This window comes from Pseudophryne corroboree, chromosome 6, assembly GCF_028390025.1.
Source record: "Pseudophryne corroboree isolate aPseCor3 chromosome 6, aPseCor3.hap2, whole genome shotgun sequence".
Taxonomy (NCBI): Eukaryota; Metazoa; Chordata; class Amphibia; order Anura; family Myobatrachidae; genus Pseudophryne; species Pseudophryne corroboree.
In genome coordinates, this window is record NC_086449.1 from 293,164,606 (window position 1) to 293,181,718 (window position 17,113).

General features: G+C 45.1%; 1 protein-coding gene and 1 long non-coding RNA gene across 7 annotated transcripts in view; one reads left to right on the plus strand and one right to left on the minus strand.

The window, feature by feature from the left end:
• Nucleotides 1-17,113, minus strand: part of NEDD4 (NEDD4 E3 ubiquitin protein ligase) — a 470,501-nt gene that overhangs the window by 166,581 nt on the left and 286,807 nt on the right. The gene's annotated exons all lie outside the window — the stretch shown is intronic.
• Nucleotides 12,158-13,352, plus strand: LOC134935206 (uncharacterized). Its single transcript, XR_010179984.1, has 3 exons — nt 12,158-12,220; nt 12,703-12,770; nt 13,152-13,352. It is a non-coding gene; the product is annotated as an uncharacterized LOC134935206 (long non-coding RNA).

The following is a 17,113-nucleotide window of genomic DNA, read 5'->3' on the forward strand; positions in this document are numbered from 1 at the left end:
CACTTGCATTTAAGACACTCCACATATCTACCCAATCAGCAGTCGGTGGTGCCGACAGAGTCACTCCCACATTCTGTTCTGCCCCCACACCAGCCTCCTCCTGGGAAGATCATTCAGCCTCAGACATGTCGACACACGCGTACCGACACCCACTATCACACTGGGCTATAGGGAACAGACCCACAGTAAGGCCCTTCAGAGAGACAGAGAGGGAGTTTGCCAGCTTACACCCAGCGCCTCACCCGGTCTGAAGGAATATACAATGCCCCAGACCTTGCAGCGCTTATATATATATATATATATACACACACATATATATATATATATATACACACACATATATATATATATATATATTTTCAACACCAAATATGCTGTGCCCCCCCCGTTTTTGCACCCTGTTACTTGTGACAGAAGTGAAGGGCCAGGACCGGCGTCTCTGCAGCTTGCTGTGAAGAGAAAAGATGGCGCTGATAAGAGCTGGAAGGACAAAACCCCGCCCCCTAAATGGCGCGCTTGTGTCCCGCTTATTTTTATACTGGTGGGGGTCTGTATACAGTGCCTGCGCACTGTATACCTCTTTGCCAGATCTAAAAAGAGGTTTTATTGCTGCCCAGGGGCCCCCCTTCCCCTACGCCCTGCACCCGTGTAGTGCAGTTTGTGAGCGGGAGCAATGGCGCACAGCGCGACCGCTGCGCGGCACCTCCGAGACTGATGTCTTCTGCCGTCTTCACTGAAGTCTTCTTTGCTTCGGTTACTCACCTGGCTTCTCTCTTCTGGCTCTGTGAGGGGGACGGCGGCGCGGCTCCGGGAACAAGCAGCTAGGCTATACCAAGTGATCAGACCCTCTGGAGCTAATGGTGTCCAGTAGCCTAAGAAGCAGAGCCTTTAACTCACAGAAGTCTGCTTCTCTCCCCTCAGTCCCACGAAGCAGGGAGCCTGTTTGCCAGCAGTGCTCCCTGAAAACAATAAACCTAGAAAGTCTTTTCTAGAGAAACTCTGTAGAGCTCCCCTAGTGTGTGTCTAGTCTCTCTGGGCACAGAATCTAACTGAGGTCTGGAAGAGGGGCATAGAGGGAGGAGCCAGTTCACACCCATTTAAAGTCTTAAAGTGCCTATGTCTCCTGCGGATCCCGTCTATACCCCATGGTCCTTTTGGAGTCCCCAGCATCCTCTAGGACGAAGGAGAAAACTGAATGTTAACTCAGTGACGGAACTAGTGAGTGGTGGGCCTAGGTTGCTTTGGACCCCACCATCCTGGTCCCAACCCGAACCCCAAATTAGAGACTCTTTTCTAAATGGGAAGGGTGCACGGCCTCACTGCATACGAGGTATCAGTATTATTCATGTACAGTGCAACCTAGTAAATCAAATCAGGATAAGACTATTTTGCACTGTACATGAATACTGAAACCCTGTGTGGAGTGAGTGCTGTGTATATAGGGCATGAATCAGATGACACAGCAGAAGTGAGAATGGGGGTGGACAGTTTCCGAAGAGCAGGGCCGAAACTAGGGGGGGGCTAGGGGGGCAGGCGACCTGGGCGCCAGATTGGAGGGGGCGCCGAGACCCCCTAACACCCGCCGCGGTACATACTTTTAAACCCCCTTCTCCCGAGTGCCCAGCTCGGGGGGCGGGGTTTCGCGGAATGACGCGATTGCGTCGTGACGTCACGGCGCAAACGCGTCATTCCACGAAACCCCGCCGGAGGAGGGAGAAGGGGGAGCCCGGAGCCGCGCAGACGAGGAGGGAGAGGCGGCTGAAGAGCGGCGAGAACCGCTTCAAATGTAAGTCAGCCCCTCTCCCTTCCTCTCTCTCTCTCTCCCTCCACCACCTGCCGCAATGTGTAAAATGGGGACCTGTGCCTGCCGCTATGTGTAAAATGGGGACCTGTGCCTGCCGCTGTGTGTAAAATGGGGACCTGTGCCTGCCGCTATGTGTAAAATGGGGACACTTGCCAGCGTACTGTGTAAAATGGGGACCTGTGCCTGCCGCTATGTGTAAAATGGGGACACTTGCCAGCGTACTGTGTAAAATGGGGACCTGTGCCTGCCGCAATGTGTAAAATGGGGACACTTGCCAGCGTACTGTGTAAAATGGGGACCTGTGCCTGCCGCTATGTGTAAAATGGGGACACTTGCCAGCGTACTGTGTAAAATGGGGACCTGTGCCTGCTGCAATGTGTAAAATGGGGACACTTGCCAGCGTACTGTGTAAAATGGGGACCTGTGCCTGCCGCAATGTGTAAAATGGGGACCTGTGCCTGCCGCAATGTGTAAAATGGGGACACTTGCCAGCGTACTGTGTAAAATGGGGACCTGTGCCTGCCGCTATGTGTAAAATGGGGACACTTGCCAGCGTACTGTGTAAAATGGGGACCTGTGCCTGCCGCAATGTGTAAAATGGGGACACTTGCCAGCGTACTGTGTAAAATGGGGACCTGTGCCTGCCGCTATGTGTAAAATGGGGACACTTGCCAGCGTACTGTGTAAAATGGGGACCTGTGCCTGCCGCAATGTGTAAAATGGGGACCTGTGCCTGCCGCAATGTGTAAAATAAGAATTTACTTACCGATAATTCTATTTCTCGGAGTCCGTAGTGGATGCTGGGGTTCCTGAAAGGACCATGGGGAATAGCGGCTCCGCAGGAGACAGGGCACAAAAAGTAAAGCTTTAGGATCAGGTGGTGTGTACTGGCTCCTCCCCCTATGACCCTCCTCCAAGCCAGTTAGGTACTGTGCCCGGACGAGCGTACACAATAAGGGAGGAATTTTGAATCCCGGGTAAGACTCATACCAGCCACACCAATCACACCGTACAACTTGTGATCTAAACCCAGTTAACAGTATGATAACAGCGGAGCCTCTGAAAAGATGGCTCACAACAATAATAACCCGATTTTTGTAACTATGTACAAGTATTGCAGATAATCCGCACTTGGGATGGGCGCCCAGCATCCACTACGGACTCCGAGAAATAGAATTATCGGTAAGTAAATTCTTATTTTCTCTATCGTCCTAGTGGATGCTGGGGTTCCTGAAAGGACCATGGGGATTATACCAAAGCTCCCAAACGGGCGGGAGAGTGCGGATGACTCTGCAGCACCGAATGAGAGAACTCCAGGTCCTCTTTTGCCAGGGTATCAAATTTGTAGAATTTTACAAACGTGTTCTCCCCTGACCACGTAGCTGCTCGGCAGAGTTGTAATGCCGAGACCTCTCGGGCAGCCGCCCAAGATGAGCCCACCTTCCTTGTGGAATGGGCCTTAACAGATTTAGACTGTGGCAGGCCTGCCTCAGAATGTGCAAGTTGAATTGTGTTACAAATCCAACGAGCAATCGACTGCTTAGAAGCAGGCGCACCCAACTTGTTGGGTGCATACAGTATAAACAGCGAGTCAGATTTTCTGACTCCAGCTGTCCTGGAACATATTTTCAGGGCCCTGACAACTTCTAGCAACTTGGAGTCCTCCAAGTCCCTAGTAGGTGCAAGGCACCACAAAAAGCTGGTTCAGGTGAAACACTGACACCACCTTAGGGAGAGAACTGGGGACGAGTCCGCAGCTCTGCCCTGTCCGAATGGACAAACAGATATGGGCTTTTTTGAGAAAAAAACCACCAATTTGACACTCGCCTGGTCCAGGCCAGGGCCAAGAGCATGGTCACTTTTTATGTGAGATGCTTCAAATCCACATATTTGACTGGTTTTAAACCAATGTGATTTGAGGAATCCCAGAACTACGTTGAGATCCCACAGTGCCACTGGAGGCACAAAAAGGGGTTTGTATATGCAATACTCCCTTGACAAACTTCTTGACTTCAGGAACTGAAGCCAATTCTTTCTGGAAGAAAATTTACAGGGCCGAATTTGAACCTTAATGGACCCCAATTTGAGGCCCATAGACACTCCTGTTTGCAGGAAATGCAGGAAACGACCGAGTTGAAATTTCTTTGTGGGGCCTTCCTGGCCTCACACCACGCAACATATTTTCGCCACACGTGGTGATAATGTTGTGCGGTCACCTCCTTTCTGGCTTTGACCAGGGTAGGAATGACCTCTTCCGGAATGCCTTTTTCCCTTAGGATCCGGCTTTCCATCGCCATGCCGACAAACGCAGCTGCGGTAAGTCTTGGAACAGACATGGTACTTGCTGAAGCAAGTCCCTTCTTAGCGGCAGAGGCCATAAGACCTCTGTAAGCATCTCTTGAAGTTCCGGGTACCAAGTCCTTCTTGGCCAATCCGGAGCCATGAGTATAGTTCTTACTCCTCTACGTCTTATAATTCTCAGCACCTTAGGTATGAGAAGCAGAGGAGGGAACACATACACCGACTGGTACACCCACGGTGTTACCAGAACGTCCACATCTATTGCCTGAGGGTCTCTTGACCTGGCGCAATACCTGTCCCGTTTTTTGTTCAGACGGGACGCCATCATGTCCACCTTTGGTATTTCCCAACGGTTTACAATCATGTGGAAAAAACTTCTCAATGAAGTTTCCACTCTCCCGGGTGGAGGTCGTGCTGAGGAAGTCTGCTTCCCAGTTTCCATTCCCGGGATGAAACACTGCTGACAGTGTTATCACATGATTTTCCGCCCAGCGAAAAGTCCTTGCAGTTTCTGCGATTGCCCTCCTGCTTCTTGTGTCGCCCTGTCTGTTTACGTGGGCGACTGCCGTGATGTTTTTCCCACTGGATCAATACCGGCTGACCTTGAAGCAGAGGTCTTGCTAAGCTTAGAGCATTATAAATTTACCCTTAGCTCCAGTATATTTATGTGGAGAAAAGTCTCCATACTTGATCACACTCCCTGGAAATTTTTCCCTTGTGTGACTGCTCCCCAGCCTCTCGGGCTGGGCTCCGTGGTCACCAGCATCCAATCCTGAATGCCGAATCTGCGGCCCTCTAGAAGATGAGCACTCTATAACCACCACAGGAGAGACACCCTTGTCCTTGGATATTGGGTTATCCGCTGATGCATCTGAAGATGCGATCCGGACCATTTGTCCAGCAGATCCCACTGAAAAGTTCTTACGTGAAATCTGCCGAATGGAATTGCTTCGTAGGAAGCCACCATTTTTACCAGGACCCTTGTGCAATGATGCACTATTTTTAGGAGGTTCCTGACTTGCTTGGATAACTCCCTGGCTTTCTCTTCCGGGAGAAACACCTTTTTCTGGACTGTGTCCAGAATCATCCCTAGGCACAGCAGACGTGTCGTCGGGATCAGCTGCGATTTTGGAATATTTAGAATCCACCCGTGCTGATTGTAGCAGTATCCGAGATAGTGCTACTCCGACCTCCAACTGTTCCCTGGACTATGCCCCTATCAGGAGATCGTCCAAGTAAGGGATAATTAAGACGCCTTTTCTTCGAAGAAGAATCATCAATTCGGCCATTACCTTGGTAAAGACCCCGGGGTGCCGTGGACAATCCAAACGGCAGCGTCTGAAACTGATAGTGACAGTTCTGCACCACGAACCTGAGGTACCCTTAGTGAGAAGGGCAAATTTGAGACATAGAGGTAAGCATCCCTGATGTCCCGGGACACTATATAGTCCCCTTCTTCCTGGTTCGTTATCACTGCTCTGAGTGACTTCATCTTAATTTGAACCTTTGTAAGTGTTCAAAAAAATATTTTTAGAATAAGTCTCACCTAGCCTTCTGGCTTCAGTACCACAATATAGTGTGGAATAATACCCCTTTTCTGCAGTAGGAGGGGTAATTTAATTATCACCTGCTGGGAATACAGCTTGTGAATTTTTTTCCATACTACCTCCTTGTCGGAGGGAGACCTTGGTAAAGCAGACTTCAGGAGCCTGTGAAGGGGAAACGTCTCGACATTCCCATCTGTACCCCCGGGATACTACTTGTAGGATCCAGGGTTCCTGTACGGTCTCAGCGCCATGCTGAGAACTTGTCAGACGCGGTGGAACGCTTCTGTTCCTGGGAATGGGCTGCCTGCTGCAGTCTTCTTCCCTTTCCTCTATCCCTGGGCAGATATGATCTTATAGGGACGAGAGGACTGAGGCTGAAAAGACGGTGTCTTTTTCTGCAGAGATGTGACTTAGGGTAAAAAACGGTGGATTTTCCAGCAGTTGCCGTGACCACCAGGTCCGATGGACCGACCCCAAATAACTCCTCTTCCTTTATACGGCCATACTGTGCCGTTTGGAATCTGCATCACCTGACCACTGTCGTGTCCATAACATCTTCTGGCAGTTATGGACATCGCGTTTATTCATGATGCCAGAGTGCAAATATCCCTCTGTGCATCTCGCATATATAGAAATGCATCCTTTAAATGCTCTATAGTCAATAAAATACTGTCCCTGTCAAGGGTATCAATATTTTTAGTCAGGGAATCCGACCAAGCCACCCTAGCTCTGCACATCCAGGCTGAGGCGATCGCTGGCCGCAGTATAACACCAGTATGTGTGTATATACTTTTTATTATATTTTCCAGCCTTGTCAGCTGGTCCTTGAGGACGGCCCTATCTATAGACGGTACCGCCACTTGTTTTGATAAGCGTGTGAGCGCCTTATCCACCTTAAGAGGTGTTTCCCAACGCGCCCTAACTTCTGGCGGGAAAGGGTATACCGCCCATAATTTTCTATCGGGGGGAACCCACGCATCATCACACACTTTATTTAATTTATCTGATTCAGGAAAAACTATGGTAGTTTTTTCACATCCCACATAATACCCTCTTTTGTGGTACTTGTAGTATCAGAAATACGTAACACCTCCTTCATTGCCTTTAACGTGTGGCCCTAATAAGGAATACGTTTGTTTATTCACCGTCGACACTGGATTCAGTGTCCCTGTCTGTGTCTGTGTCGACCGACTAAAGTAAACGGGCGTTTTAAAACCCCTGACGGTGTTTTTGAGACGTCTGAACCTTACTAATTGTTTGTCGGCCGTCTCATGTCGTCAACCGACCTTGCAGCGTGTTGACATTATCACGTAATTTCCTAAATAAGCCATCCATTCCGGTGTCGACTCCCTAGAGAGTGACATCACCATTACAGGCAATTGCTCCGCCTCCTCACCAACATCGTCCTCCTACCTGTCGACACACACGTACCGACACACAGCACACACACAGGGAATGCTCTGATAGAGGACAGGACCCACTAGCCCTTTGGAGAGACAGAGGGAGAGTTTGCCAGCACACACCAAAAACGCTATAATTATATAGGGACAACCTTATATAAGTGTTTTCCCTTATAGCATCTTTTTATATATAAGTATATCGCCAAATTAGTGCCCCCCCTCTCTGTTTTAACCCTGTTTCTGTAGTGCAGTGCAGGGGAGAGCCTGGGAGCCTTCCCTCCAGCCTTTCTGTGAGGGAAAATGGCGCTGTGTGCTGAGGAGATAGGCCCCGCCCCTTTTTCGGCGGCCTCGTCTCCCGCTCTTAACGGATTCTGGCAGGGGTTAAATATCTCCATATAGCCTCCGGAGGCTATATGTGAGGTATTTTTAGCCAAAATAGGTATTCATTTGCCTCCCAGGGCGCCCCCCTCCCAGCGCCCTGCACCCTCAGTGACTGCCGTGTGAAGTGTGCTGAGAGGAAAATGGCGCACAGCTGCAGTGCTGTGCGCTACCTGAAGAAGACTGAGGAGTCTTCTGCCGCCGATTCTGGACCTCTTCTTACTTCAGCATCTGCAAGGGGGCCGGCGGCAAGGCTCCGGTGACCATCCAGGCTGTACCTGTGATCGTCCCTCTGGAGCTGATGTCCAGTAGCCAAGAAGCCAATCCATCCTGCACGCAGGTGAGTTCACTTCTTCTCCCCTAAGTCCCTCGTTGCAGTGATCCTGTTGCCAGCAGGACTCACTGTAAAATAAAAAACCTAAGCTAAACTTTCTCTAAGCAGCTCTTTATGAGAGCCACCTAGATTGCACCCTTCTCGGCCGGGCACAAAAATCTAACTGGCTTGGAGGAGGGTCATAGGGGGAGGAGCCAGTACACACCACCTGATCCTAAAGCTTTACTTTTTGTGCCCTGTCTCCTGCGGAGCCGCTATTCCCCATGGTCCTTTCAGGAACCCCAGCATCCACTAGGACGATAGAGAAAATGGGGACACTTGCCAGCGTACTGTGTAAAATGGGGACCTGTGCCTGCCACTGTGTGTAAAATGGGGACACTTGCCAGCGTACTGTGTAAAATGGGGACCTGTGCCTGCCGCAATGTGTAAAATGGGGACACTTGCCAGCGTACTGTGTAAAATGGGGACCTGTGCCTGCCGCAATGTGTAAAATGGGGACCTGTGCCTGCCGCAATGTGTAAAATGGGGACACTTGCCAGCGTACTGTGTAAAATGGGGACCTGTGCCTGCCACTGTGTGTAAAATGGGGACACTTGCCAGCGTACTGTGTAAAATGGGGACCTGTGCCTGCCGCAATGTGTAAAATGGGGACACTTGCCAGCGTACTGTGTAAAATGGGGACCTGTGCCTGCCGCAATGTGTAAAATGGGGACACTTGCCAGCGTACTGTGTAAAATGGGGACCTGTGCCTGCCGCTATGTGTAAAATGGGGACACTTGCCAGCGTACTGTGTAAAATGGGGACCTGTGCCTGCCGCAATGTGTAAAATGGGGACCTGTGCCTGCCGCAATGTGTAAAATGGGGACACTTGCCAGCGTACTGTGTAAAATGGGGACCTGTGCCTGCCACTGTGTGTAAAATGGGGACACTTGCCAGCGTACTGTGTAAAATGGGGACCTGTGCCTGCCGCAATGTGTAAAATGGGGACACTTGCCAGCGTACTGTGTAAAATGGGGACCTGTGCCTGCCGCAATGTGTAAAATGGGGACCTGTGCCTGCCGCAATGTGTAAAATGGGGACACTTGCCAGCGTACTGTGTAAAATGGGGACCTGTGCCTGCCACTGTGTGTAAAATGGGGACACTTGCCAGCGTACTGTGTAAAATGGGGACCTGTGCCTGCCGCAATGTGTAAAATGGGGACACTTGCCAGCGTACTGTGTAAAATGGGGACCTGTGCCTGCCGCTATGTGTAAAATGGGGACACTTGCCAGCGTACTGTGTAAAATGGGGACCTGTGCCTGCCGCAATGTGTAAAATGGGGACCTGTGCCTGCCGCAATGTGTAAAATGGGGACACTTGCCAGCGTACTGTGTAAAATGGGGACCTGTGCCTGCCGCTATGTGTAAAATGGGGACACTTGCCAGCGTACTGTGTAAAATGGGGACCTGTGCCTGCCGCAATGTGTAAAATGGGGACACTTTTTCCTGCCGCAATGTGTAAAATGGGGACACTTTTTCCTGCCGCAATGTGTAAAATGGGGACACCTGTCTGCCGCAATGTGTAAAATGGGGAATGGGGACACTTGCCTGTTGTACTGTGTAAAATGGGGACACTTTTTCCTGGATATGAAATGTATGTTAGAAAAGGCAGTTTCTCAGGTAAAAAAGTTCTGAAAGAGATATATATATATATATATATATATAATATTTTTATTCATTTATTTTTTTTATTTTATTTTATTATTTTTATTTATTTATTGTAAAATATTTTTTTTTTTGTGCGGGGGGGGGGGGGGTCAAATGACTACCTTGCCCCGGGTGACAAAAATCCTAGTTCCGGCCCTGCGAAGAGTCTTTATTAACCTTCGCCCACACCAGTACTGCAGCATATGGTGGAGCGGATAATCCTTTCCTCCCTTTGTTTTTACACGGGGAAGGTCACAAGATTGTTATATCAGATCCCTGACGCTGGCGACAAGAGCAAGACAATCTGAGAGTGAAGAAGCCAGGGACTTAAATAAATGAGAGGGTGGGGGTGGGTGGGAGGAGGAAGGGGGGGGGGATCCTCCTTTTCCTGATCATCAGGGGTGAAAACAGCCTTTCTGGCAAAGTCTCTTCATGGCAATCCCTGTCAGTGGACAGCAGTCACCCTTTACCCATATGCTCACCATATACTACAGATAGCATTGGTGACCCCCATATACAAAAGAAAACATTGATGGATAATTGGTAAGTACTGGGATGCCCTTCATCAATTCATTATTCAATAGGTCCCCTCCAGTATGGAGCATAATAGCCCCTGTTGAAAGAAATAGGTGGCGCTCCACGGTTTTGATTAGATCCGTAGACTGCGCATAAGTAAGCAGATGTTTCAAGACCACTTACATCAGAGTGTGCAAAAAAATAAAAATAACGGCTTACTGATGCAGAACCTACTGATGCACCTATTCCTTTCAACGGGGCGCTACTATGCTTCATACTGGAGGGGACATTTTATATTATATATATATATATATATATATATATATATATATAAAACATTAGAAGAATTGGCGCCAGGGGGTCGCATCAACTCCCACTATTCCAACCCCTAATTGGTTAATACTTTAAAAAAAAATAACAACATGTTCCATCATAAAACATTTATTAAAAAAATTCAAATTAATACAGAGGAGATATATTATTCCACACTTTAAGATGTATGACTCTTAGCGCTGAATACAAATGTTGAAGGATCACAACAATCTCCTCCTTCTCCTTATAGTTGGTTCGGAGATAGCTTCACAACACAGACATTCCAACGCGTTTCGTCTTATACAAAAGACTACATCAGGGGTATCTCTACAATTGTAAAAAATCTTATCAGAACTAAAAATAATTGTTCCTTAATAAAAATGCATAATACATTCAATCAAAATATATGAGGAACATATCATTATAATAGAACAAGGATATATCAGAGCAGACAGAATGAAAAGGAAGAAAATTACAATTGAATCTTGGGTCCTACCTCAAGCAGCTAAGTACAGTAGTTTATACAAACAGTATAATGCGACAAAACTTGTTCATACATGCATGATGGAAACTTCAATATAACACCGAGGCTTTCTGATGAACAATCAGTGTGGCCTAATTGGAAAAATATTGACCTCATCGTATATACGGAGTGTTCATATTATATATGTAATAAAAATATATCATAATGTCCCCTCACATACCTTGTGGTGAGAGAACTTGTACAAAAATTCGGAAACCAAGGTACTGAAGGGTCACTTAGAAAGGAAACCTAATAAATTCATATTTAGGGCAAATTAGTGAATGGTCATTATCAGATATTTAATTAGTCAATGATATCAGTTTTGACTTAGGATAATTGATGCATTTTATAATGAAACCGTATTTAAAGAACAACCTCCCTTTTTAGGTATAACATTTATTGGAGGTTTTTAAGACAAAAAACTCTATTGCTGATCACTACTACCATTCTGGCCCATAGCAATTAAATACTCTAATGAGTCCTGCCGTTTCATTGATTGACATAATGAAAGTGCTGATCTTTAAACCCAGACTCTAAAAGTGCTGGAATGAATTATCAAAGAATAAACTTTTAATTACATACTGTCACAAAATCAAAAGAGATGTGAAAGTGAATATATCCAACCATTGAAAGCACTAAAGTGCAATATTGCAAATATACATGAATAAAATATACATAGTGACATTTACATATTTAAATAGAGCTTTGTTCAGAATGATGCCATATTCCCTCACCTTCTATACATCTGCAGTGGACGCTCAGTACCTGTGCAATGAAGCACCAGACTAGATGTTACCCCTTATAAAGGGAAAGGTGATGATGTCATCACATATCCTATTTTGATTGGTGCACAAATAAAGGCTAATTATAGCCTGATTATTAATGGTATAAACTAACCAACCTATGAACTTTATCCTCTTATTAGGATTAATTCACTATAATAATCCTCACCCTTATATCCACCCAATATAAGTAAAAGTTGAATTGTTATATGACCCACAATGCATTGCAGTGTGAGTCTCAGTGAAAGCTGCTTTTGTGAATTAATTACAGTATTAGTAGCCAATCACTGTGTACACAGTGATTGGCTACTAATACTGTAATTCATTCACAAAAGCAGCTTTCACTGAGACTCACACTGCAATGCATTGTGGGTCATATAACAATTCAACTTTTACTTATATTGGGTGGATATAAGGGTGAGGATTATTATAGTGAATTAATCCTAATGATAAGAGGATAAAGTTCATAGGTTGGTTAGTTTATACCATTAATAATCAGGCTATAATTAGCCTTTATTTGTGCACCAATCAAAATAGGATATGTGATGACATCATCACCTTTCCCTTTATAAGGGGTAACATCTAGTCTGGTGCTTCATTGCACAGGTACTGAGCGTCCACTGCAGATGTATAGAAGGTGAGGGAATATGGCATTATTCTGAACAAAGCTCTGTTTAAATATGTAAATGTCACTATGTATATTTTATTCATGTATATTTGCAATATTGCACTTTAGTGCTTTCAATGGTTGGATATATTCACTTTCACATCTCTTTTGATTTTGTGACAGTATGTAATTAAAAGTTTATTCTTTGATAATTCATTCCAGCACTTTTAGAGTCTGGGTTTAAAGATCAGCACTTTCATTATGTCAATCAATGAAACAGCTGGACTCAGAGTATATAATTGCTATGGGCCAGAATGGTAGTAGTGATCAGCAATAGAGTTTTTTGTCTTAAAAACCTCCAATAAATGTTATACCTAAAAAGGGAGGTTGTTCTTTAAATACGGTTTCATTATAAAATGCATCAATTATCCTAAGTCAAAACTGACATCATTGACTAATTAAATATCTGATAATGACCATTCACTAATTTGCCCTAAATATGAATTTATTAGGTTTCCTTTCTAAGTGACCCTTCAGTACCTTGGTTTCCGAATTTTTGTACAAGTTATCTCACCACAAGGTATGTGAGGGGACATTATGATATATTTTCATTACATATATAATATGAACACTCAGTATATATGATGAGGTCAATATTTTTCCAATTAGGCCACACTGATTGTTCATCAGAAAGCCTCGGTGTTATATTTAAGTTTCCATCATGCATGTATGAACAAGTTTTGTCGCATTATACTGTTTGTATAAACTACTGTACTTCTCAGCTGCTTGAGGTAGGACCCAAGATTCAATTGTAATTTTCTTCCTTTTCATTCTGTCTGCTCTGATATATCCTTGTTCTATTATAATGATATGTTCCTCATATATTTTGATTGAATGTATTATGCATTTTTATTAAGGAACAATTATTTTTAGTTCTGATAAGATTTTTTTACAATTGTAGAGATACCCCTGATGAAGTCTTTTGTATAAGACTAAACGCGTTGGAATGTCTGTGTTGTGAAGCTATCTCCGAACCAACTATAAGGAGAAGGAGGAGATTGTTGTGATCCTTCAACATTTGTATTCAGCGCTAAGAGTCATACATCTTAAAGTGTGGAATAATATATCTCCTCTGTATTAATTTGAATGTTTTTAATAAATGTTTTATGATGGAACATGTTGTTATTTTTTTTAAAAAGTATTAACCAATTAGGGGTTGGAATAGTGGGAGTTGATGCGACCCCCTGGCGCCAATTCTTCTATTGTTTTATATTCCTTATTTCCAGTCCCTTCTAACAGGGGACTTAGTTGAATCAGGCTGCCTATACCAAATAGTTTACGTACGTATTTATTCAGGGTGACAGGTTTTACAAATTAGCGCAAAGGGAGAGTATTTGTTTGATATATATATATATATATATATATATATATATCTTTGCGGTGTAGCTGGCACTCAATTATCACAACGTATGACCGGGGTGCCCTCCTTCAAGTATGCACAGTGAAAGGCTTGCGATGGTGGGGGACAGATGTACACTGACCCCGTGTCACAAAACCAGGCGGCACTCCACGGATTTAGTGAAAAAGTTAAATATTTTATGAAAAAAACAACATGTTGTTTTTTTCATAAAATATTTAACTTTCTCACTAAATCCGTGGAGTGTCGCCTGGTTTTGTGACACGCGGTCAGTGGACATCTGTCCCCCACCATCGCAAGCCTTTCACTGTGTGTATATATATATATATATATATATATATATATATATATATATATATATACATATACACAGCAGCAGCCGGCACTCCCATAATTGTTCTCAACGTGCTCAGGTGCCAAAAAAAGAAGAAGAGTATAGTTCCAACAAAGAATGGCACTCAGAGACAAAGTTGCAAAAAAAAGGACTATTAATTTCCACAAGTCAACGTTTCGAGGCTCTGACGACTTGTGGAAATTAATAGTCCTTTTTTTTGCAACTTTGTCTCTGAGTGCCATTCTTTGTTGGAACTATATATATATATATATATATATATATATATATATACATACACACACACACACACATATATATACACATATACATATGTATTAAAACACAGTTCATGCGCAAAGTATCAATCCGTCTCACAAGTCACTCTGTGGAACAACAAGTCCCGACGTTTTAGCTGTTTCAATAGCAGACTATCCACTCTATTATAGGTATTCCAGATAGTCTCCTTGCACTTCAATACCTTGGATCGGCAGCTCCTTTTGTGCACCAATATCCACAGATGGTATCAGAATCTAAAATCAAATCAAAGAAAGGACGCTCCATAGTGCATGATTCTGTTTTAAAAAGGAGATTTATGGTAAGACTTACCATTGTTAAATCTCTTTCTACGAGGTACACTGGATTCCACAGAGAATAACATTGGGGTGTAGAGTTGGATCTTGATCCGAGGCACCAACAGGCTAAAGCTTTTACTGTTCCCAGGATGCACTGCACCGCCTCCTCTATATCCCCGTCTCCAGGCACTGGAGCTCAGTTTTATTAACCAGTCCAATGTAGTAGCAGGTAAAAGACGACAGTAGTTAGTAGCCACAGTCAACCATATTCTCACGACAGAAGAAGGTACCAGCGGCTAATGCCATACAAACCCAAAGAAGCTGAGTGTGTCAGGGTGGGCGCGCTGTGGAATCCAGTGTAATTCGCATAAAGAAATTTAACAATGTTAAGTCTTACCATAAATCTCCTTTCCTGCAGCGGGGTACACAGGTATTCCACAGGGAATAACATCAGGGATGTCCTAAAGCAGTTCTTCATGGGAGGGGATGCACTGTAGCGGGCACAAGAACACGGCATCCAAAGGAAGCATCTTGGGAGGCGGAAGTATCAAAGGCATAGAACCTGATGAACGTGTTCACTGAGGACTACGTAACCGCCTTGCACAATTGTTCTAGGGACGCACCACGGCGGGCCGCCCAAGAAGGTCCAACAGACCTAGTAGAACGGGCCTTGTTAGTAGCAGGAGCTGGAAGTCCAGCCTGTACAGAAGCTTGTGCAATCACCATTCTAATCCATCTGGATAATTTCTGCTTATTTGCAGGCCAGCATCATTTGTGAAAACTAAACAGGACAAAGAGAGAATCAGCTCTCCTAAGAGAGGCGGTTCTCTTCACATACAGGAGAGATAAAGGCCAGAACCACAATCTCTAAGGTGGAAAGACGACACCACTTTAGGCAGATAACCAGGGCGAGTTCTAAGAACCGCACGGTCATGGTGAAAAATCAGAAAGGGTGGCCGACAGGATAAGGAACCCAAGTCTGAAACCCTTCTAGCAGAGGCAATAGCCAGCAAAAATAAGACCTTAAGTGTAAGCCATTTAAGGTCCACAGACTCAAGAGGTTCAAACGGAGACTCTTGTAGGGCATCCAGAACAACCGACAAATCCCAAGGAGCCACAGGAGGGACATAGGAGGTTGAATCCGTTAAACGCCCTGAGTGAAAGTATAAACATCAGGCAGAGTCGCAATTTTTCTCTGAAATCATACCGACAAGACTGAAATATGAATCTTGAGGAAGGCCAGGTGAAGGCCTAAGTCCAGGCCCTTTTGCAGAAAAGCCAAAAGTTTGGCAGTACTGAACTTGTACGCATCATAATTCTTAGCCGCACACCAGGTGAAGAAAGAATTCCAGACCCTATAATAAATCCGAGTCAAGGCCGGTTTAAGGGCTTTCAACATAGTTTGAATGACCGCCTCAGAAAATCCCTTGGCCCTCAGAACTGAAGCTTCAAGAGCCACGCCGTCAAAGCCAGTCGGGCCAGATCCTGGTAGACACAAGGGCGTCTGGGCGTTGCAGAAGTAGAAGAGGACGATCTATCGAGAGACCCTGCAAGTCTGAGAAACAATGCCGTCTGGGCCACGCTGGAGCGATCAGAAGTAGTAATCCTCCTTCTTGCTGCAACTTCCTTATTACCCTGGGCAGGAGTGACACCGAAGGGAACATGTATGGCAGCCGAAAGTTCCATGGAATAGCCAGGGCGTCCACGAACGCTGCTTGAGGATCCCTTGTACGTGCTCCGAAGACCGGAACCTTGTGATTGTGTCTAGACGCCAATCAGGTCTACATCTGTTAGGCCCCACTTGTCCACTAGGAGTTGAAAGACTTCCGGATGAAAGGCTCCACTCTCCGGTGTGTACGACCTGACAACTGAGGAAGTCCGCTTCCCAGTTGAGTACCCCCTGAATGAACACTGCCGAAATGGCTGGCAGATGGCGTTCCGCCCAAAGAAGAATTTTTGACACTTCCATCATTGCCATGCGGCTTCGAGTGCCGCCTTGATGATTGCCGCCTTGATGAGGGCATGACTGTGATAAATCTCAGTTGGTTGGTTTAGTTTTGTTATAACTGTTTTATTACTAGTCATTGCTGGGGGAGGGTTCATTGGAGTTTGGGTGTAATCAGTGTATTCACATGCTTGGTCCATTACTTAAAGAGCATCAGGACGGCTTAGGCCGTAGGCTTGTGGGACATTACTTCAAAGGACATTATTCAAAGCATAACTACAAGTTTAAAAATAATTTCGACGTTAAACCGAAGGAAAACAGAAGGACAACAATCTATCCACAATCTATACCACTAAAGGACAGCTTTCAAAAAAATGTGAGTCCAGTTACTCTACACATAAAACTACTCCAGCCTGAGTAACCCATACTTAACTTAAATCTGTGTTAGGAACGCTGCTAGACCTTTCCACTTCATCTGCAACTACTAAAATTTATGTCTATAGCTTACCAAAACCATTTGAATTCTTACCTGTACCAATGTTATCTGTCTTTTTACACTATGAAAAGACATCCCCAAAATGCTCACTACAGCTCTCTCTTATGCAAATTCATGTATGTTTTTTGATGTAATGATTGGCTTGTAATTGGCATTGCA